The 24,710-nt window shown below is 34.1% G+C and overlaps 1 protein-coding gene and 1 pseudogene across 3 annotated transcripts in view; one reads left to right on the top strand and one right to left on the bottom strand.

Moving 5' to 3' along the window:
• RSRC1 (arginine and serine rich coiled-coil 1) overlaps window positions 1–24,710 on the bottom strand; it is a 461,399-nt gene that overhangs the window by 345,496 nt on the left and 91,193 nt on the right. The gene's annotated exons all lie outside the window — the stretch shown is intronic.
• On the top strand, window positions 20,671–22,718 carry LOC139438753 (ZZ-type zinc finger-containing protein 3-like; annotated as a pseudogene).

The raw sequence follows: 24,710 nt of genomic DNA, 5'->3' as shown, positions 1-24,710 counted from the left end.
TTGGACCTTATACCCAAAGCACAAGCAACAAAGGAACAAATAGATAAGTGGGACTTCCTCAAAATTAAACACTTTCTGCACCTCACATGACTTTATCAAAAGGGTGAAAAGACAGCCAACTCAATGGGAGAAAATATTTGGAAATCACGTGTCCAATAAGGGTTTCACATCCATGATATATAAAGAGATGCTACAACTCAACAATAAAAAGACAAACAACTCTATTAAAAAATGGGCAAAAGATTCAAATAGACATTTGTCCAAAGAATAAATATAAATGGCAAAAAAAAAACACACACACACACACACACACATGAAAAGTTCTCAACATCACTAGTGATTAGGGAAATGCAAATCAAAACTACAATGAAATATCATTTCACCCTATCAGAATGGCTGCTATTAAAGAGAGAGAACTACAAGTGTTGGAGATGTTGTGAAGAGATAGGAACACATTCACTGTTGGTGGGAATGTAGAATGGTATAGTCACTGTGAAGGACTGTTTGGCAGTTCCTAAAGAAGTTGACTATAGATTTGCTACTTTTCCCTGCAATACCACTACTGGGTATATACCCAGAAGAACTGAGAGCAGGAATACAAACAGATATCTGCACACCAATGTTCACTGAGGCATTATTCATGATTGCCAGAAGTTGGAAACAACTCAGGTGTCCATGAACCGATGAATGGATAAACAAACTGTGGTGTAATCACATGATGGAATTTTAGGCAGCCATAAGAAGAAATAAAGTCATAAAGCATATGACAACATGAGTGAACCTGGAGGACATTATGTTGAGCGAAGCAAGTCAGACACAAAAGGACAAATATGGTATGATTGCATTACTCTGAACCAAATATATTGTGTAACGTATTATATGATTCCACTTATATAAAATGTTAATATAAATCAATTTATAGAGATGAAATTAGATTAGTGCTTATGTAGGGCTGGGGAAGGCATGCTAAGTTTTTCTTTTTTGAATAATGAAAAAGTTTTAAAAAATTTTGTGGTGAAGAATGCACAACATTGTGATTATACTAAAAGTTGTTGATTATATACTTTGGATAGATCGTATGATATGTGAATAAATCTCAATAAAATCGCTTTTTAAAAAATAGTAGAAAAGATCAGAGGAAAATTACAGAAGGAAGGAGCAGACAATAAACATCCAACTTAATGTAAGCTCTGGGAGAAGGAAAAAACAAGGGAAAACAAACAGTACTGAATCATAATTCAAGAACATTTACATAACTAAAAGAATCTACACATAAAAAGGATCCACTCTGAATCTGGGAAAATTGACTGACAACAGTCAACTCTGATACAGTTACTGTACTTTAAAGACAAAGAAAAAATTATTGATCAAGTCACTAACAAAGAAAGAATAACAAGTGGGCATCAGTATGGCTTTGAGTTTCCTTAAGAAACTTGAGGGGAAAGAGCATGTGTTCACAATGTTAAAATTATATCCAGCAAATCTATACTTCAAGTATGAAAGTTATTTAAAAAAAGAGAACAAAAGTAGTAATTATATATTAGACTCTACTAAGTCAAGGACAAGCTGCTTCTAGATTAACCTTTCAAAGTGCAATTTTTAAAAAGTAAAACAAGGTATAGATAGAAAGAAAATGAAAATAATAAAATTAATCCACAGAAGCCAAGAAAGTAGAAAAAAGGAACAAAAAATGAGTGGGACAAATAGAAAACAGTGTAAGATGGTAGAAATAAATCCAAATAGATCAATAATTAATAAATACAATGGAAAGAAACTGTCAGACTGAAGCAAAAAAAAACCCACTACACATAGCTTTCAAAATGAACATCTTAAATATGAAAGCAAACAAAGGTTGAAAGTAAAAGGATGGAAAGACATATCATAAAAGCACTCACAAAAGATGGCTAATGAAAGACATAGTTAATGTGGGGAAAAGTGTGAGGTGTGGAGAATGGAGCATATGGGAATCCCTTACATATTTTTTTTGCGACATTTTATGTAATCTAAGTATCTTTTTAAAATAAAAAAATATATTAAAAAAAAAAAAAGATGGTGAATCCATACCAATATCAGAGAAAGCAGACTTCAAATTAAGAAATATTACTAAAAATATGGGAAGCGGATTTGGCTCAACTGATAAGAATGCCTCTCTAACATATGGGAGGCTCGGGGTTCAAACCCAGCACCTCCTGACCCATGTGGTGAGCTGGCCCACGCGTAGTGCGTGCAAAGAGTACCATGCCATACAGGGATGTCCCCTTCGTAGGGGAGCCCCACACGCAAGGAGTATGCCCCCACAAGGAGAGCCGCCCCACACAAAAAAGCGCAGCCTACCCAAGAGTGGCACCACACACACAAAGAGCTGACACAGAAAGATGATACAACAAAAAGAGACAGAGATTCCTGGTGCCACTGACAAGAATGCAAGTGGACACAAAGAACACCCAGTGAATAGACACAGAGAGCAGGCAACAGCAGGGGAGGGAGTGGAGAGAAATAAATAAAAAATAAAAATCCTAAAAAAAAAGAAATATTACTAAAAATAGAGAAATTTTATCATAATAAGGCCAAACCCAAAAGAATATATAACAATCATGAATGTAGATAATAACAGAGTTTCAAAATATATAAAAACAGACAGAATTTCAAGGACAAACCCACAATTAGAATTTTTCTCTGACAAAAAAAAAAAAAGTAAAGATATAGAGGATGTGGCAAGTGGTTAATTTACCTAATTAACTGTACCCAAAGTTGCCATGGTACCTGGAATATTTCATAAAATAAACTATCTCAACACATTTCAAACATGTAAAGCATATAAATTATATTCTCTGACACAGTGGAATTAAGGAAGACAACAATAAGCAAATGACAACTAAAACCTCCCTGAATGTTTGGAAATTTATTATTATCTACAAAACCCATGTAAAAGAAGAATTCACAAGGAGAATTTTTTAAATATTTGAACTGAGTGAAAATTAAATTATGGCACAGCTTAGAGGTAAACTTATAGCATTAAATACATATATTAAAAAGAGAATAAAAGCTGAAAATAAATTATCTAAGCATCTAATCTCAAGGAATTAGAAAAAGAACAGAAAATTAAACTCAGAGAAGATGAAAGGAAAGAAAGAAAAAGAAAAAATTAATGGAACAGATGATCAAGAAAGACAAAAGTTGATTCTTTGAAAAGATTAATAACCTTGATAATATCTTGGTAGAAATGATAAAAGAAAATAGGAAAATCAAAAATAAAATAATCAGTATCAGAATAACATGGCCTTTTTCTTATAAGGGGTTATAGGCTATGAACATTGCCCTTCTACATTTAACAACTAGAAAAGCAGGCAAAATATATAAAACAATTGGTTTCAGATACTGATCAATAGGCAGCACAAGACTATCATCCTCAAAAGAAGAAAAACAAATTGAGCCCTAGGATTGCCCCAACTTATTGTTTTAAGGAAGTTTTCGGGACAGAGAGCAGAAAGAACTCAAATAGAGCTCAGAGGCATTGTCAACTTAAGGAGACAGAAGTAGGTCTTCACAGAGGACAAAGTGGCTAGAATTTGCAAGGCATTGTACCAAAGAGGAAGTCTGACAAAGAAAGGGACCCAGAGAACTGCTGTGGGGTCCCTTCCATCTTCTGTGAAGTTGTGAGGTGAAATTCCATGAGACGAGAGAAAAGTACACCAGAAAGCAGCAAAATTCCTGATGATCATATAGGGGAATAAATAGTGTTCAACAGTTAGAGTAGAGATACTTCAAACATAAAGCATGGCAAAGAGTACTCAGAAGAATCAATTAGCTAATTAGCCACAGAGTAATGGTTGCTCTGGCCCCATCCTAATAAAGCTTAAAAGTAAAGCTTTGAGATGGGCCAAATATTCTACATGATGAAGATATTATTATTAGACATGAGGTACATTAGGCTTCATCATACTATTCTCTCTGTTTTATAGGGTGTTAAAAAATTTCTACGGAAGGAATTAAAAAATTGTTTGAGCTTTTATTTATTTATAAGGCTGTCATATGAAACTGACCATAAAAATTATGATGATTAGTTTTTCAGTACAGCCCACAGAAGACTATTGACAGAAAACACTGAAAGCCTGGTACCAAAAGACTTTTTTCAAATACACCTAGCACAACTGACAACACTATTTCTTTGAAGAAAATACATACATTTTGAATTTTAACTAACTCAAACTAAATGGGCTAATAATACTCTTCAGTTTTGGTCACTTACTGACCCTACACCTATCTTAGAGAAATCATCTCTCTAGATCAGTTCATTTGCCAAATGTTCTAAACTGCTGAACCAAGGGCAAATGGCCTTACTAGGGGCAGATGCTGTAAATCAAGTCTTTGTAAACAGGGATTGCTTGAATATTTCTGATACAGTAATTCCCTACTTTAGTGCCCCAAATGAAGTAATATTTATCAAAATTCCAGGTATATTTTCTTGTACTTACATCAAGTTTACAACTGAGTTATCATAGGAATTCAAAGCTAGCATATGAAAACCAATCTCTCATTTACTATAGCAGTTAATGTCCTAAAATAAGCAAAATAATCTGCATTAGTAGGCCTTTTGGTAATGTTATAAGGCATAACATCGGCTCCCATTACTAGTACTAAGAATCTTCTACATGCTAGGAAGCATGCTAGCTGTATTCATGTACTTGATCTCATTTAATTTCCAGAAGTATTTCTACAAATGTTATCATCTCCTGTCGTTTTTGTTTTTGCCTTGAGAAAACTGAACTCTTCAGAGTTCAGAGGCCACAGAGTCAATGAATGATAGAGCTGAAATGTGAACCTAATCTGTCCACATCCTTTCTACTACAGCACACTGCCAGTAAGATCTGATTCCAGGATCAATTTCAAATAACATCTATAAAGCCAAGAGACAGTAAATATCTACACAGACTAATTTCTTAAATATTAACAAAGATTTAACCCTACTTTATCATATAGACCCAGTTAACAAAATACCTTGATATTCTTATCATATTTATCTTCTAAATACCCAATTACCATTCCCAGTCTCCCCATTTTTAACAGAGGATATTAAAAAGTAGAATCGAGAAAAGGAAAAAGAGAAATGCAGAATGCCACCCTCCCCCCCAAGAAAGAGTATATAACCCACCCACTATGCCAAAGGTTAAGTCATTTAGTCAAGTTCAAAGATCTTCAAAGACTTCTTAGATCCAGATAAGCCCATATGTTACCAAATTCTGTGAAAAAAAAAAAAAAACTATTACTTGCCAATCTGCTTCTCATGTTTAAGATAAAGAACACACAGATGCTTGACATCACTCATCAGTCCTCCTAAATTTTCACACCAGATAATCAAGGTCCACCAATAATATTCCAATCTAAAAATTCTAGAAATGTCTTTATTCTATCAGTGCCTGGCTCACTTGTTAAATCTGAAAGTAACCATAAAAGATCATTCAGTTACTGTACAATAAGTGTTAATTTGCTAATTTCTTCACAGGTAATCAATTAAAATGTAAAATATTGGATAAAATTAGTTGCACTAAATTTAACAGCTGCTCCATAAGCATAATTAGTTTCACAAGGGCCATATGTATTCTGAACAGAGACAGACTTGAAACAAATAGACAGATTTTAAACAAGTTTGAGAAAATCTGCATTTAATTAGCAGGTGGGCACTACAACTGCATAACGTTTTTATACATTTATATTTATGAAGTGACAGAAGATCTAAAGGCTTTTTAAAATGGCGTTTATTGTTTGAATGGAAACTGTTTTGCTGCATGCTAAAGTGATTTAAATCCTTATAGCTCTGCTTTGAAAAAAATCATAAATGGTGAAAGAAAACATGTGGAAAACTGTAAAACTAGAAAGAATTTGCGACAAAAAACAGATACACATACCATAACTAAAAGGAAACTACACTTAATTAAAAGTACACTACATCTGGAATATCAGCCTAATAAAATGTGAAACTATTAATTTTCATTGTTCTAAAGGAAATGAGGTCAGTGTCATTTAATAATTCCTCCAATAACACTGGACTAACTCATGGACTGCATGTTCTGGATACCATCTAATCTTAAAATACTATATTCTTTACAATATTCTTAAGGTAAGCTTTTTTAAAAAATGCACTTAAATTACACCAGAGTAAAAGAATAAATTCATTAAAAGAAATGCTGGTAGCAACCAATATTACATTTCAAACCTTATGGTTTTTGGATGAGGTTTTCTATGGATGCCCATAAAAAGAATGACACTTTCTAAGCTCTTACTAGCACTAAAATCATCACTTTAAATAAAGGAATAGAATACATAATTTCAAAAGGTCAAAATGATGTTTACCTGACCAACAATTTCATTAATAAGCTAAATTTATCATTAATATGTATAAAATGTATAAAACTAAAAACTAAATGCATAAAAACTAAAAATTACTGTTTCAAAGGCAGAATATTTCAAGGAGTCCTAGGTTAACAGAGCAATAAGAATAATATTTTGTAAGAGAAAATTTTCCAAACTAAAGTAGAAGGAAGAAGCAAATGCCTACAGTATCTGTATGAATTGGGAAGAGGTGAGGTAGGAAATTCTTATCAACTAGGCCTAAACCAGTACAATAAAATTTTACTGTTTCTTCACCTAGCCGAAAAACTATGTACCTTTCACACTTAACTATCAAAGATGCTGAAATTCAAGTTTTCTTTCACTAACAAGATACATACATATACACAAATAAATTTAAATTATTAAAAATTCATTTTGATTCTGGGATCCAATTTTAAGAAATAAAGAAAATATCAACTTAACATGCTTTCTAATGTGCAAAACCTGAATCTGTACATGAAAATTTTAAGTGTTCATGGAAGCCATGTAACAAAAAAACATTTTAAACCAATAAATATAACTGTAAAAGCAAAAAGCAAATTTTAATAACTTTGTGTTTTATAATCAACAATAATAATTACTTCATATTAAAAAATAAAACAGAAAAAAAAAATCACTACCCACCCCCAAAAACTCAAGTCTCCCTTTAAAAGATTATTTCCTTGATCCTAAGAAAGAGAAACTAAATAAAACAAAAAATTAACATACCTCAGTTATGGCAAACTCTACAATTATAAAGCTGAAAGCAAAACTCAAGGCACTAAGAAAGTTCAGTTTTGAGTTATTTACTAACAAATGCTTTAAAAATTTATTTTTAAAAGCCCTCAAGTAACATACTTCAATGCTTCATTCCATGCAACTATGTAACTCAAAACTAAAACAGACAGATGAACGGTTTCACAAATCAGATTGCATTCCATTTTCTTAAGCTAAGGTTTTTAATTTCCTTCTTTTCTGCTGCTCTTCCAAATCTGTGCACAAGTCCTAAATTGCTTATGTCAATATGTTAATTGCCCAAACAAGGCTTTAATAGTAAGTAAAGAATCAGAGTAAGCAAAAAGCCTAATGCATGAAACTGTGGTTTATCTCAATGGTCAAGTTTATATAAAAAACAAAACAAGATTTGATCAAGTTCACCAGCATTATTTCATATTGTATTGTATTGTAAATTCTGGTACTAGAGGAAACAATATGTGAATTCAGGGAATATACTAGTTTATTTCTTGATTTAGCATATTTTTTAAAATCCTAGTGCTTTTTTTGGTGTTTTGTTTAGTTTTGTATTCATAAACTACACAAGAAGAAGCAGAGATTTCTGAAGACAACAGAATCTATATCTTTTAAGGTCTTACTCCACATACACAAGAGGAAATAAAGACAAGGTAGCAATGTATAAATCCACCATAAATAGTTCACTGAAAATTCAAGTCATAGTTTTTCCTGTTTTTCCCCCCGGATCTTTACCCTTACATTTCTGTGATGATTTAATAAAGTTATTCTCAAATTTAAGTTTAAGAGCCAATGTAAATAAGTGATTTTATACTTTTGGAAATAATATCAACAAGAAAGTAAACTTAAAAAAGGGCGTGAAATTTTATCAAAAAGAGCAAAACAAAATCTTTTGGCTCATATTCAAACTTAAAAATTATCAGTTTACTTTTATGGAATTGCATTTATTTCCCAGAGGGCCTTCCTAAAAAGAAATGGCTTCAATATATATAAATCATAACTATTCTCAGCTGATATTTTCCTTTTTAAGCAAGGCGAGCAAAAACACAACTACCTAGCTAAATTGATTTAATGATGAATAGCCCATAAGTTCACAAAAAGATCAACTTATACAGACAATACAAAAGTATTCCTTTGTTTAGAAAACCCTGCTTAACTTCTCTTTTCACTACAGATTAAGTAAATGAAGAGGTTACATTTTTAAAAAGACTCTGCAAGTGTCATTTTACTTGAACTTGTTGAAGACAAAATGAAGATAACTAAAGAACACTAAATCCCTATGCAGTTTATTCTCTTGAAAAACATGAAAAATTCCTCAAATTATCACACAAAGCTTTCCTTATGGACAATTAAATAGAAAGCAAGTTTACTTTCCCATTAACTGACTTACCCTTTTTCTACAATAATAACTGGATTTGGACTTCCTTTTCAAAACAAAACAAAACAAAAAGATCTGCTACTCAGGTAAAATGCTGAAATTCCTATCTTTAAGAGAGGAATAGTATTTAAAACATATTAAATCAAGGAAAAAAAGAATTACAATAATTGTATTTGAGCCATCCTTTCCTTGAAACACAAAGCACTCTAATGGGAAGAGCTTAAAATTAAAAAAAAAAAAGTGTCCACACAAACTCAAAGTATTTTCAATTAACATTTAGCCTACAACATTAACTTTGAGTTTGAAGAAGTATAAGACTATGTACTCATGCTTGGGACTGAGAAAGCCAAAGAGCCCAGAATACCAAGAACTGGAAAATTCCTAATTCACACACAGTATTTTGAAATCCTTCAGCATGTTTATCAGGCAAATGAGTTATGAAGGGATTTAAAACAAAGCTGATTATTCCAGGCCCATTTACAAGCCAATTTAAGCCCCAGTTGGGGACTTTCCCTACCACCCAAAGAAAAAAAAAATACATAAAATTAGTATGTGCTTGGGAGTGGCTGTATGGGAAAGTTCAAGTTGTATGTTTCCACAATTTAAAGAGAGAGAGTGACTAAGGATACAATAACAACTAAATGCAAATATGATCTTGGACTGGAAATAATTATGGGGAAAATGCCCAAAAGGATGTTAATGGGCCATATGAAAAAATTGGAATATAGACAGTAAGCATTATATCAATGTTAAATTTCCTGAACTTGAATGAAAGAGAAGGAGGGAGGGGGGAAGAAAGGGAGGAACGGTAAAGGTGGCAAAATTTTAAAAGTTGGTGGATCTGGGTGGGTATTTGAGTGGGAGGTATGTTGGAGTTCTCTGTGTGGGTTTTGTATTATTTTTGCAACCATTCTATAAGTTTGAAATTATTTCCGAATTGAAAAGTTATTTTTAAAAATAAGTTTATGTTGTTTTTCAGTTATATGTTTGAAATTATGAGCGTTACAAATAATTTGTGATGAGCTTAAATATTCAGAAGATAAAAAACTTTCCTGTCTTCTAGCCTTTGTACTGGCTCCTCTCTCTGCCTTAACAATGTTCCCTAGAGATCTCAGACGCCCTCATTTCCTTCAAATCCTTGCTTAAAGGTCATCTTCTCATTAAGCTTGGTCTTTTCCACCCAGTTAAATACTGAAACTTGTCCTCCCCCATACATCCAGAACTCCCAGAGCCCCTTGTTCTATTTTTCTTTTTTCCATTGTACTAAAAAGAACATACTATATAATTTACTTACTGAATGTATTCATTTTTTATTAACTACCTTTCTTGCTAGAAAGTTCCACAAGGGCAATGATCTTTCTTTTGCTAACTGATGTATCCCAAATATCTAGAGCTGTTCCTATCACATAGAAGACACTCAAATATTGGTTAAAATGAATACATGAATTCTTATACTACCTTCCCAATTTTTGCCCTGCCTTCAAAAGTCTGCATTGCATTAGTTTTAACACTTTTCCTTAATAAGTTTAATACATTATCTAATTCACTTTCCATATCTAAACTATGTTTTTAAATATTACAAATTAATATTTTCTCTTATTTCTACTAAAATGATGTGCATAACTAAGAGATAAATTATAATTATACTATTTTGTATTTTGGCTCATTTTATATTGCTTTTTACCTCTCATATTATAATAATATACTTAAACTCATGAAGGAAATTCCATTAAGTGAATTTATTTTTGTCACTAATTTTCACCAACATGTACATACATATTCCCAACTTTGTACAAGTGTTTGAAAAAGTAATCCAGTCCACAATGAGCTATAAATTCTTATTTTAAAATATGCCATCTAAAGAAAATAAAGAAATTCTAAAAATATGCCATCTGCAGCATTTTCTCAAGTCAGGCATCACCTACAATCATACCCTCCCAGATACAGATACTTACCCCAGATCACAGAAATTTCTCCCATGTATCCAGAACTCTGACTCTAAGCCCATCTTTATTATGAAGTTCCAAGAAGGAGCCTTAGTATGCCATATTTACCAAATTCATTTTGCTACCTTGTCCTCAGAGCCCTAATTAACCTAGTGGCTCCTCAGTCCCATTTGAGAAAAGCAATTCACAGACTTTCAGGGTAAGAAACGACTTTGCTGATTATCTAATTCAATGATCCTCAACCTGCGGCACTTGTGGTAGTTTGAAGCTGAATGTATTCCACAAAAAAAATGTTCCTAAACTTAATTCATTCCTGTGGATGTGAATTCCTTGTAAAAAGAAACTTTTGATGAGATTCCTTCTGTTAAGGTATGGCCCAATCAATCAGGATGGGTCTTAATCCTGTTACTGGAGTCCTTTATAAGTGGAATAAAATTCAGACACTGAGAGAAAGCTACAGAGGGAACAGTCAGAAGCTAAAACCAACAGAACCCGGAACCAGAAGAAGAGGCAGAGGCCAAAAGAGGCCTCATGTGCACTGCCATGTGACAAGCTAAGGATCAAGAATCCCTGGCAGCCAGTCCCCAGAATGACAGTCTTCGGGAAGAAAAGATAACCTTGATGATGCCTTGATTTGGACTTTCCTTCGGCCTCAAAATCATAAACTAATACTTCCCATTGTTTAATCCAACCCATTCAAGGTATCTGCTTGAGTAGCCTAGGAAACTAAAATACCACTTATTGTCAGTCACCTGGGAAATTTGTAAAAACACACATGTGGCAAAAAAAAAAAAAAAAAAGAACCTCAAACTAAACCACACAACACATAGAAAAATTAACTCAAAAATGGATCATGGTCTTAAAAGTCAAAGGTCAAACCATAAAATTTTAGAGTAAACAAAGGAGAAAAATGTTCAGGATATATATGGCTAGGCAAAGAGCTCTTAGTCTTGACACCAAAAGTGAAATCCATAAAAGGAAAAATTCGTAAGTTGGACTTTATTAAAATTTTAGTATTTATGTTTGTTCTGCAAACGACCCTATGAAGAGGACTAAAAAAAAGCTACAGGAGCGGATGTAGCTCAAATGGTCGAGCACGTGCTTCTCATATACGAGGTGTCAGGTTTCTTCCCTAGTACCTCCTAAAAATAAAACAAAACAATCAAAAAGAACCAACTCTCACTGGGGAGCAGATGTAGTTCAGGGGTTGAGTGCCTGCTTCCCCTCTATGAGGTTCTGGGTTGAATCCCCAGTACCTTCTGGAAAAAAAAAAAAGAGGTTACAGGCTGGGAGAAGATATTTGCAAACCACATATCAATAAAAGACTACTGTCTATTATATATATAGAACTCTCAAACTCAATAGTAAAAAGACAATTAGAAAGTGGACAAAAGGCATGAAGAGATTTTCACCATAGGATATATAGATGGCAAAAAAAAACATCATTAGCTGCTAGGGATATGCAAATATAAACTACAATGAGAAATCACTACACCTCTATCAGAATAGCTAAAATACAAATGAGTAACAACACCAAATGCTGGTGAGAATGCAGGGAAACTCTATAGATCAGACATTGCTGGTCGAATAGTAAATGGTACAGCCACTCTGTAATTTGTTTGACAGTGTCTTACAAAACTAAACATACAACTACCATATGACCCAGCAATTGCACTCTTGAGCATTTATCCCCAGAGACATAAAAACTTTATGTCCACACAAAAACCTATACACAAACATTCATAGCACCTTTTTTATAATAGCTAAAACCTGAAAACAACCCTTCAATGGGTGAGTGGTTAAACAGTGGTACATCCATACCATGGAAAAATAATCAGCAATAAAAAGGAAAAAATACTGATACACACATCAACTTGGCTAAAACTCCAGGAAATGATGCTGAATGAAAAAAGCCAATCCCAATAGTTATATATGGTTCCATTTATACATCATTCTTGAAATTACAAAATTATAGAAAAGGAAAACAGATTGATGGTGGCCATAGGAAAAGAAGGGTATATGGGTATAAAGGAAGTAGGTGTGCCTATAAAAGGACAACATGAAGAACTGTATCAATGTCAATATCTTTGTTGTAATAATGTAAGACATTATACCATTGGGGGAAAGTCAGAAAAGAGTAGTAGAACCTCTTTATGTCTTACAGTAGACATAAATCCACAATTATCTCACAATAAAAAATGTAATTAAAAAAATACATGTATGCATTGTTTGCAGCTACTAGGCAAAAGCAATTAAACTAGATAAAACAATAAAAGGCATAATAAGTAGAAAAAAACTATATTTGTAGATAGCATACTTGGAAAATCCTAGAAGAAAAAATCAACTCAAAACAAAATAATTTAACAAGAAAGCAGGATATAAAACATGTAAAAATCAACAGCATTCATACGCACAAATAACCAGGAAGAAGAAATAAAGGATGAGAAAACCCCATTTACAACAGCAATTTTCTTGTTCATTTGTCTGCTTTTTATTATTATTATTGAAATAATGAAAATACTCTAATAGTGACTGAAGTGATGAATGTACAACTATGTGATTACACCAAATGAATTGTATGCTTTAGTAATACATACCAATAAAATTGATTTGTTAAAAAAATATTTGAGAATAAACATAGCAAAAAAATAATGAAAATCTAATTTAGAAAACACACACATACACACATTATAAAACACCCCTGAAACACAGAAGTAAACTAAAACAAATAGAAAGGCATCTCTTGTTATTGGTTAGGATGCCTCAGCTTCGTCAAGTTGTTAGTTTTTCTCAAGTAAATTTACAAATTTAATGCAATCCCAATAAAATCCTAATGAGCACTTCCACAGAGCCTGAAAACTCGAACTTAGAATTCATATGAGAAAACACACACACATACACACACCCAGGAATAGCTAGGAAAACAATGAACGACAAAGAGCTCAAATTAGAGAACAGCTCTACGAGTTATTAAAACATGCAATAAAGCCTCTAAAATTAAAAGAGATTCGTACTGGCACATTTCTAGAGAGACAAACCAAAGGAACAGAATAGAAAGTCTAGAAATATACCAATTACATATAAAAATATGCACATAAGGTTATATATCACTGGGATATGAGTCTTTTATTTTTAAAAAATGGTTTGTGGGCAACTACATAACTTTATTTGGAAGAAAATAAAATTAGATCCATTGACTATGCCAAATACAAGAAAGAACTCCAAATGGATCAGGGATTTAAATTTAAAAACAAAACTCTAAAAAGTATTAGAATTCATTGTTGAATTCTCCTATAACTTGAAAATAGGAAAAGGCTCTCTGACTATAACTAAAATTCCAGATGCAAGATTCCTAAATTGAACTACATAAAAATATTTTTTAAAAATTGCATAGTAAAAAACAATATAAACAAAGTAAAAAGACAAATGACAAGCTGGGAGAAAAGACTTGCAAATTAATTACAGAGAACAGCTAATACTCCAATTGTAAACCAAGCAATAGAAGCAAAAAAAAAAAAAAAAAGAAAGAAATATTACTTATAAGAAACATATACAAAACATCTAGAGCAGGGGTTCTTACCATTTTTTGTTCCACAGACCCTGTCTGCCAGTCAGTAAAAATCACAGACCCCTTACTAAGTCCACACTATACTGTGTATTATTTAATAAATATATCACACCCGTACCAGCACATCCCCACAAGAATAGTGTTTTTTGGGGTTTTCAATTCAAGCTCACAGACCCCCTGAAATCTTTTCAAGGACCCCTTGGGGGTCCATGGACCCCTGGTTAAGAACCCCTGCTATAGAGCACAGAAAACTTGATAGTATAAGGAGGAAAAAAGATATATCAGGCAAATGTTAACCAAAACAAAGTTGGGGTAGATATATTCATATCAGACAAACTAGACTTTACCACCAAAAGCATTTCCTCTAGCAGGAGAAGGATATTTTATAATGATAAAAAGCTCAAGAGAATTATAATTCTATGTTTATAGACATAATATTATAGCCTCGGTATATTAATATAAAGCAAGGAGAAATTTTAACATACAATTCTCAATAATTGAGAGAACAAGCAAACCAAAGTTCAGAGAGGATATATATGAACAGGATTACAATTTAAGGTACTTTGCTGGTTTAAGTCTTTTATGTGGACCCCAGAAAATTATGTCCTTAAATTGAATCTATTGTGAACCTTTGCTTAGGTCAGTTAGGGCCATTTGAATAAATTGCCCCAGTAAGGCATAGCCCAAGGTGAGTCTTAAACCTCTTACTGGAGTTCTTTATAAATAGAGAGAAAAAAAGCCATAGACACAGAAAGAAGACTGCAAAGTCAGAGAGGAACTCATTAGACAGAGAGAATGCCACAAGAGCAAGAAGCTGAAAGCAACATAGACTGGAGGAGAAGGCAGAGCATGGCAGATCCACCAGTGTACCTTTCCACATGGCAAAAGTCCAGGACTACCAGCAGGAACCTTTGGGAGACAGCATCTCTGACGATGCCTTGATTTGGACATTTTCACAGCCTCAGAACTGTAAGCTTCTAACCTAATAAATTCCCACTATAAAAGTCAACACTCTTCTGGTACACTGCACTGGCAGCCTTTAGCAAACTAAAACAGAAACAAACCATTTACAAAAATTGGCCATATTCTGGATCATGGAGCAATCTCCACAAATGTAAAAGGACTGAAAGTGTTCTGAGTATGTTCTTTAATAAAGGACCTAAATAAATAAAACTATGCTAGAAATAAGTAACAGAAAGATAACTAAAAAAATTGTCTGTGTTTGGAAATTTCAAAATGAAAAGCTAAATAATCCATGAAACATGCCTAACTGAATAATAAAAATACTATATGAAAGTACTGGAGTATAACTAAAGTTCAGCTTAGAGAAAAATGTCTAGCTTTAAATGGATATACAAGGGGAAAAAAATAAAATAAATGATTAAGCATTGATCTCAAAATTTCACTAGAAAATAATCAGCAAATTAAATTCAAAGAAAAGAGAAGAAAACAGTGATTAAAGAAAAAAATACAGAATTAGAAAACAAATATTAAAGACATAATTCAACAAAGTCAAATTTTTGTACTTTGAAAATATTGTAAAAATTGATGATTCCTTAGGTGAGACTGACCAAGAAAAATAAAAAGAAGTCTCAAATAACTACTGTCAGAAGTGGAAAAAGGATCATCACAACAAAGTCTATGGATATCAAAAAGATAAGATGTTAGCAATAACTTCCATGAATAAATGTAAAATTTTTGAAATACTTAAATGCATAAATTCCTAAACATAGACACATAGTTTCAAAAACTGACACAAAAAGAAATACAAAATCTGATGTCAAATATCCCCAGTTGATTTATGAAATCAAAGAAATTCCAATCAATATCCCAATACTTTTTCAGAAATAGGCGACATGATTCTAAAACTACATGGAAATTATTAACAGCCAAAATTAGCCAACATACTTTTGAGGAAAAAAGAACCAGGTGGAAGAATTTATCCAATGTCAAGACTTAATTTAAGCAATAGTAATTAAGAAAATGTGGTACTGGAATAAAAATAGATAAATAGACCAACGATAATGTTAGCCCTAGAGATCAGTGAGAAAAGGGAGTTCTTCTCAATCATGAGTTGAGTCAACTGGTAATCATATTAAAAAACAAAACAAAAAAACACTTCATACCATACACACCACGTGTAAAAATAAATCCCAGATTTGAATGTCAAGTGTAAAGTGATAGTTTCTAATACATTTTCCTCATGATCTTGGGGTAGGCAAAGATTTTTTAAAGATAGAAAGTCTCAGTCATAAAGAAAGGCTACCTTAAAATTAAGAAATCCTGGTCATCAAAAGACTTCATCATAAGAGTAAACTATAGAATGTAAAAATACATGAAATATATATTAAGAAACAAAAGGCTTATAACCAGAATATATATATCTTTTAAAACCTCAAAAACTGCTACAAACCATTATGAAACAAACAATATAAAAAGACAAGAGATTTAAAAAGGGACTTCATAAAAGAGAATATCCAAGTGGGAATAAATATATGAAAATGTGCTCAGCTTCATTAGTCACCAGGGAAATAAAATTAAAAACAAAGATTCCACTACATACCCACGAAAAAGGCTAAAATTTAAAAAGATTACTGGCAATGTAGAGTCCAAGTAGGAATTTAGAGCACAGGGAACTCTCAGAAACTGCTGATTGGAATTTAAATTGATATAAACATTATGAAAAATAGTTTGGCATTAGGTTGGACAAACACATATTCTATGACCTAGCAATTTTGCTCCTAAACCTAGAAACAAAAGAAATGGATGTACACATGCAAATGAGGTGTGCAGAAAATGCTTTTAGTAGCCTTCTTTGTAATAGGAAAAAGAAAAGAAAAAAACTACAGAAATAACCCAGTTGCCTATCATTAGTAACTTTATATTATGCATTTATATTATGAAACACTGTGGAACAATGAACAACAGCTACATGAAACAACTTAAATGAATCTCACAAACAATATTGAGCAAAAGAAACCAGGCATAAAAGATAACACTGAATGAGTCCATTTATATAAAGTTCAAAAGCAGGCAAAACTAATCTATGGATTTATAAGTCAGTATATTGGTTAACTTTGAGAAAAAGAAGACAGTAATGACTGTGAAATATTCAAGGGTATTCTTAACATCCTATTTCTTGACTTTCTTGACCTCAGTAGTGCTTACAGAAATATATTCATTTTGTGATGAGTCACTGAACTCAACACCTATGATCTCTCTGCATTTTTACCCTTTAACTGATACTTGAAAGAAAAAAAAAACTTTAGGTAAATATATAAACTTCATCTATGTTAGATATTGGTTTGGGACTTATCTCTGTGTAATACTTTCCCAGGTGGTAGGCTCAGTTTAATTTTAAATGCTCAACTAAGAGATAAATAAAATTAACATTTATTAAGCACTTATCAAATGCCAAACATCAAGATAGGTCTTGGAATGGCTATAAAACGAAGTGTGAGATAAAATATACTACCTCATACCCTTGGTTCTATTTTTCTTTTTAACTAACTTTACTGAAGCATATTTTTACATATCTCATAATTTACCCATTTTACATATATAAATCAATGATTTTTTTCAGTACGTTTACCAGGTTATGCAACCACGAGCATAAATCAGTTTTAGAACATTTTCATTACCCCAATAAGATTCCTCGTACTTATTTACTGTTAATCCTCATTCCCCACCTCAACAGAGGCAATCACTAATTGATTATGACTCTATCGATTTGTCTATTCAGGATATTTCACATAAATACAATATGTGGTTTCTTATATCTGGCTTCTCTTACTTAGTATAATGTTTCTGAGGTTCATCCATGTCAGAGCACAAATCAGTAATTAGTTCCCTTTTATTGCTTATAGTGTTACATTGCACAGATAAACATTTTGTTTGCCCATTCATTAGATGACAGACATTTGAGTTATTTCTATTATTTTCTATTATGAATAATGTTGCTGAGAAAACTTACATGCATATCTTCGTGTAGATATTAATGTTCATTTATCTTGGGTAGATACCTCAGGGTAGAATTGCTGGGTCATGTGGCAAATTTATATTTAACTTCCTTAGTTAATTCTTAATGAATATGCAGTGATATTTTAAATCTGAATAGGAAGCAATCATGGTCAGGGAAGGCTTTATGGAGAATATACACTTGAGGTTAACTTTAAAATAGCAATACAATTTGGAGACTGATAACAAGTATGCTTTTTTAAAAATATCAATGTTTAATGTGAAGCAGGCATCTTATTGACTTTGTTAAAACACCAGATTCTGCACAGTTGGGAAAATTCTATAGGTACTGAAAGACTGAGTTATGAGCAAACAGTTCATCCTCTCTAGCCCCACCAACTCTTTTCTGGGTGACCAAGCTGGGAGAGAGATTTCAAACACAGGGCCTGACACCTTCCTACCTATCATTGGTTGAAGAGTAAAAAAGTATTTTCACCCTTAGTTCAATTAAATTTTTAAAAAGAAAATTTTACAAAAGACAAAATTTTTATTTTAACTTAGAGCTAAGTTCTAACCATATTACATAATTAAAACTCTTAGGTAAAGTTCTGGCTTCTATACCTGCTACCCGAAATTACCATTCTAATATAGGTCATTGTGGCTCACTGACAGCTCTACAGCAGTGTCTACAGGTTAGATCAACTGGCTCTAACCAACAGAAGCCTCCCAGTCTTTCTTCACACTTCAAAGTTCATATTGCCACTTTGTTTACCTATATGTTTCTATTTCTCCTCTAAAAGAACTCCTCCAGCCTCTCAACTCACAGTCCACCAAAAAAAACAGAGATAACTGACAAGTCATAAATTCAATGTGATACCAACGTTAGGCTACATGCCCACTTTCATTAGTTCTTTCTGGAATATATGACTTGGGTATTTGCCAACACTGCAATGATCTTCCAAAGTCAGTCAATACTGTCTTATAATATCAAGAAATATGTGCAATAAAAATCAAATTTCTACCAAATATAAGAAATGGATACTCATAATTGATTTGTATATTCTTAAACTAAAGTCATAGAAACTATTTCTTAAGTAATTTAACAGGGAAAAAAGCTACTAAAGTATATTCCTTGTCTGGAAATGGATACTAAGAGTCTTGATAAACTAAGATGTATTCCATTATTAACAGAATTAATGCAATATAAACTTAAAATAATAATTAAGGACTCCATGAAAGCCAAAATATGTTGACATATAAAAAAGAACATGGTTGGGTTCCCATAAAAAGCTTTCTAGATGCAGTTGGAAAACTATGTAAATTCTATTCACATAATTACACATTATCTAACCAAACTTCCCTCGAAAATAAAGATATATTACAATCATGGATAAAAAACGGGAGTAAAATTTTAATTATCCAAAACAGTCACTATTGAAGGTTCTTACAAAGGAGATGTTTTTGTTTTCTGGCTGCTAAAACAAATACTACTTGGCTTGGTATAAACAGGATAGAAGTCCAAAATCGAGTTTCAACAAGGCAATGCTTTCTCCTTGAAAACTGGCATTTTAGGGCTGGCTGCCGGTAATCCTTGGTCCTTGACTTTTCTGTCACATGGCAAAGTGCAAAGTGGTGTCTTCTTTCTCTTCTGTGTTCCACACACTGACTTGCAGCTTCAGGATGCTACCCTTTTTTTTTCCCTCTGTGTTCAATTTCCTTTGCTCATAAGGACTTCAGCCAAACTGGATTAAGATCTACCCTCATTCAGTTTGGGCACACCTTGACTAATAACACCTTCAAAGGTCCTATTTACAAATGGGGCCACCCCTCAAGACCAGGTATTGATACCTGAACATGGCTTTTATGGGTGACATGATTCAATTCCCAACAGGGGATAAAAAACAACAACAACAAAATCCAGCTCCCAAGCTAAGAAAATGATTAGTACAAATCCAGGTGAAAAGGTTTTGCAGAATGAATCACCAACCAATGATTGAAGAAACATTTAGTTCATTACTAAATTGGGAAAAACCTAAAATTACTTAAATTTTAAGCTCAGAGTTTAAAAATTATTAACAAAGAATATCAAATAGAAGCTATTAATCATTTCTAATATTTAAAAAAAAGATTAATAAACATCCTAAAAGATGATATGTGAATAATTGTGTTTAATTTTAGGAATTTTTCATTGCTCCAAAAAAATTTCCTGGGTTAAAGTATGAACAAATATCTGCTAATTAACCTTTTTTAGCCTAATGGAGTCAATTAAACCAACAGTCAGAATAACTGCATAAGTTTGGTTGGAGAGATGTGCTATTAACATATTTCTTTTTCTTAAGTTAATAGCTCACTCAGTACATTATGTTGTTTAAAAATTGTTCTAGAGATTCCCACAGCAGCGGCCACACTAGCAACTGTCATGGTGGGGGCAGAGTGGCAACAATGGCAGTGCTACTTCATGTGGCCCAAGGCGCTCAGCCCACATGAAGATATCAAATTGTGCTAGTACACCCATATAAATAATTAATACCTGATGTCTCAATGTAGCATGAACATATACAGTGATGACTGATAATACAGACACTTGGGAATCAAATACTAGGTGAAACACCTGTAAAAAAAAAAAGGTATTTAGGAAGTTCTAGTATTCTCCTTGGCTGCAGCTGTGAGTCTGAAATCCTGATGCTTAAGTTCTATTCTAGATGATAGCTCTAACTCTTCAGGATATAAGGAAAAGAGGTAATATTTCCACAGTGATAGGTCTTTGGTTATACAGGTACTTCGTAACCTACCTCATTTATTCTCAGTTATATGTTTTACTAATCTCAATTATCACAGACTGTTACAGATGATTGCTGTACTTGAGGTCCAGCATTCTCAAGCAATTCAAGACCTTGAAAGTTTAGACAGACACAAGAGAGAAGCACTAAAAAATCCCATTATATCTGTGGAAAAACTTCAGAAGAAAGCTGATATAGGGCTCCTGTATCCAAAGAGTTGTTCAGTTGCCTAAGATTGCATGGGACCAATATATGAATAGCCTTGGGAACTTTGAAAGAGAATTTAAAAGACATAAAAGATGCAGGTATAGCTCAGTGCTTGAGTGCCTGCTTCCCATGTACATGGTCTCAGGTTCAATTTTTGGTACCTCCTAAAAAAAAGACATACTAAGAGAGTTAAATCAGTTTTTTATAAAGTAGGTTTACCTGCTAGACCAAAAAGTCCTTTAAATCCTAAGGATGAGGAATCCCCTTCATACTTACGTTGCCTTTGAGTGATGGTCCAGAAGTCTCAAACAAATGTCCTCAGAGAATAAGAGGAAACTTGTGTGATAACAATATACCAGAACCATTTAACCAGTTGTAGGCTACAGAAGAACACAAAAAGCTTGAACAGCTACTCTTGAAATACCTTCCTGAAGAAACAGAATCTCAGTGATGGCAGAAAATAACAGATGAACTAGGTAATAGGACAACAAAACAGGTTACCAGCTGAGTGCAAAAGTATTTCATAAAGTGACTAAAGCTGGCATTCCAGTGCCAGGCAGAACACCAAACTTATATATGTACTCTGAAAAGTCTTCAACAGGTAGACAAGAGTATCCCCTTAATAAGCATCTGGGGCATTTTGGTATTGTTTATGAATTCCAAAAATAGATAATGGATTATGTTTGGAAACTGGTCTGTTCTTCTGGGTGCATTAGATTGCATTAGATTCAGAGGTTTCACTTTTATTTTATTAACGATTAGGGCTTTTATTTGACCAAGTCATTAGGGCAACTCAGTTTGAGCCCCTGCCCCACCCCCCATTTGTGGACTATATAAACGGATGCTCAAAGACAGGGAAGTAACACACAGAGAAGGAGAACACAGAGAGTTTCGTTTTGGACACTGGAGCCCCAAGGAGAGCTGAGCCATTTGCCTGATAGCCTGCAGCTGAAGAGACCAGCACCCTGAACAGCTGAGAAAGCCCGGAAAGAAACAAGCCCCAGGGAGAGAGACATGCCTTATCCCAGCCTACAGCTAAGATCAGAAGAAGCTGTGACCACGGAGCATTAGGAGGAAGAGGAAGCCTGAATCCTGACAGACACGGGCAGCCATCTTGCTCCAATACTGGGCAACATACTTTGGTGAGGGAAGTAACTTACTCTATATGGCCTTGTGACTGCAAGCTTCTACCCCGAATAAATACCCTTTATAAAAGCCAACAGATTTCTGGTATTTTGCATCAGCACCCCTTTGGCTGACAAATACAGCAACTCTTTAACTTTCCACTTTCATGATATCACATGAACCTCCAGTATACATAGATGAAGATGATGACTGAACCTGTTTTTCCACAGCCATATGAATATGGCTATCAAGGTGGCATCAGATGAAGAAAATATTCCTATTATGAATAGAAATTTACCTGAATATAAAGAAGAATTACGGTTTAAGAAGTTAAAGAAGCAGAAACTTCAGTAGATGCAAGCTGAAAGTGGCTTTGTGCAACATGTGGGCTTCAACTGTGGTAATTATGGCAAAGAACACATCCAAGGCATTCAATGGCACTGCCAGGATTGTCCTCCATACGTGTCTTTGGATTTCTGAGATTCTTGTTCAGACTACCTAAATGAAACAGATACTCACAAGGAAGATAAACAATTAGAACCTATTTATAGGTCAGAAACATTCTTAGAAACTATTGTGTATCCAAGGGCACAAGTTACAATTACCTTGACCCCAACTACTTTGCAGCAAACAGATGATATGGAAGATGTCACTTACTAGTACTCTTCAGCACATAGAAATGGTATCACTGTTAATTATGTGCACAGTTCTAGAAAGCTTCTCTGCTTTCCCTGAAATAAAACTCACAACATGACAGCTTCCTCAGTTTCATCAAGTATAATTCTGCACCATTTTAGATCTAGATCACTGTTGAGTGATAGAACATCCCTGGTGAACAAAGTGTTAAAGTGTTGCCCCTGATGAATTTTTTACAACCACTTTAATGTCTTTTTAGGTGGTGCTCTTAAATGAGTGAGATGGAGCACACATTAAAGAGAATTAGAGTTGGGTCCAAGATGGCAGAGGAGAGAATGGCAGGCTTCACTCCTCCTCTAGAAACTGTGGGAAGGGGCAGGTTTACCTGGTAGAAGGAAAGCCATGGGACCATGGGGCTAACTGGAGAGGGCAGCTAGAGAGGGGAGACCCACTTGGCTTGGGGAAAGGGAAGCTGTAGGAGATAGGCAGCACTCAGCTGGCTTCAAGAGGAAGGAAAGCCTCTGGACAACCAGGAATGAATCCCGTGCTCAGAAGGCTCTTCAGGTGGGGGGACTGCAGGGCAAACAAGTGTGGGAATGGCACTAGGCCGGCTCAAGCGGAGAGGAGATAGAGCTGGCAGATCTCAGCTGGTCAAACTCTCAAGACAAAGAGAATTCTGAAAGCAGTAAGAGAAAAGAGATCCATCACATATAAGGGAAACTTGGTAAAAATTAAGCACTGATTTCTCATCTGAAACCATGGAGGAGAGAAGACAGTGGTATGACATAGTTAAGATGCTAAAAGAAAAAAAATTGCCAGCCAAGAATTCAGTGTCCAGCAAAGCTGACATTCAAAAATGAGGGAAAGTTCAAAAAAGGCACAAAGATATGGAAGTTAAACAACAAATTCTTAAACAATCAGTGGGTCAAGGATGAAATTGCAAACTAAATCAGTAAAATTAATGAAAATGAGAACACAACATATCAAAAAAGAAGGATGCACCTGGCACATGCCTTTATAGAATATGAATGTGTTCCAATGATCATGGGATATTGTCTCGTTGAGTGGAAACACACAATAACCGACGGAATATTGAATTCCCATCCTGAGGAATCCTTCTACATTCTCTCATAGAGTGGCATGAATCTTTTGAGTATATGGGCAGTGCCCAGAGAAAGAGGACAGGCCAATTTGCCAGGCCCTTGATACTGATGCTTGTACTTATGAACCTTGTTCTTGAGAAACGGAAATTTAGCCTAATATTTAAATATTACCAAAGAATTACCTCCTGAAAGTATCCCTGTTGCTCAAATGTGGCCTTTTTCTAACCCAAACTCTACATATAAACTCAATACCTTCTCCCTGGTGTGGGGCATTACTCTCAGAGATGAGCCACCCTGGGACCAAGGGATTATTACCAAGCACCAACTAGCAATGCATTTGAAAAAAGACCTAGACCGAAAGGGGAAATATTAAATGCAATTGAGTTTTTACAGCTAAGAGAGCTCAAAGTGAGTCAGGAAATATTCCAGAGGTTATGCTTATGCACATCTCAGGAGGATCTGACTGCCATGGTAAACAGTGCCTCAAGCAGGGGTGCTCTTGAGGGTTCTAGGATATCTAGACATGACGGGCAGAGCAGACAACCCCAGGAAATTGGCACCCCATCCTGGTGGGCCTTACCTTGAAATATATGATAAGCCATCTCCCCAGTGTATGAGTTACATTCACTTATAAATTCCCTACACATTTCGTATGCCCCTATTATTTGAACCTATAATTAGCACTACACACATTAAACATATGCCCCAGAGACTTTATGCTGGCTGAGCCCTGAATCTCAGCAGAGTTGCAGCTAACACCTATTTTCCAGTTCATTGGACTTGCCCAGGACAACCAACAAGGAGATGATGATGGACAATGCCCATTCCAAGGAACAGAGAGTGTCTGCAACTGCAAGCAAGATAGTTTCATCCATGTGCCCCATGGGATCT

Source organism: Dasypus novemcinctus, chromosome 4 (genome assembly GCF_030445035.2).
Source record: "Dasypus novemcinctus isolate mDasNov1 chromosome 4, mDasNov1.1.hap2, whole genome shotgun sequence".
In the NCBI taxonomy this organism is placed as follows: domain Eukaryota; kingdom Metazoa; phylum Chordata; class Mammalia; order Cingulata; family Dasypodidae; genus Dasypus; species Dasypus novemcinctus.
This window is presented reverse-complemented; position numbering and strand designations above follow the sequence as displayed.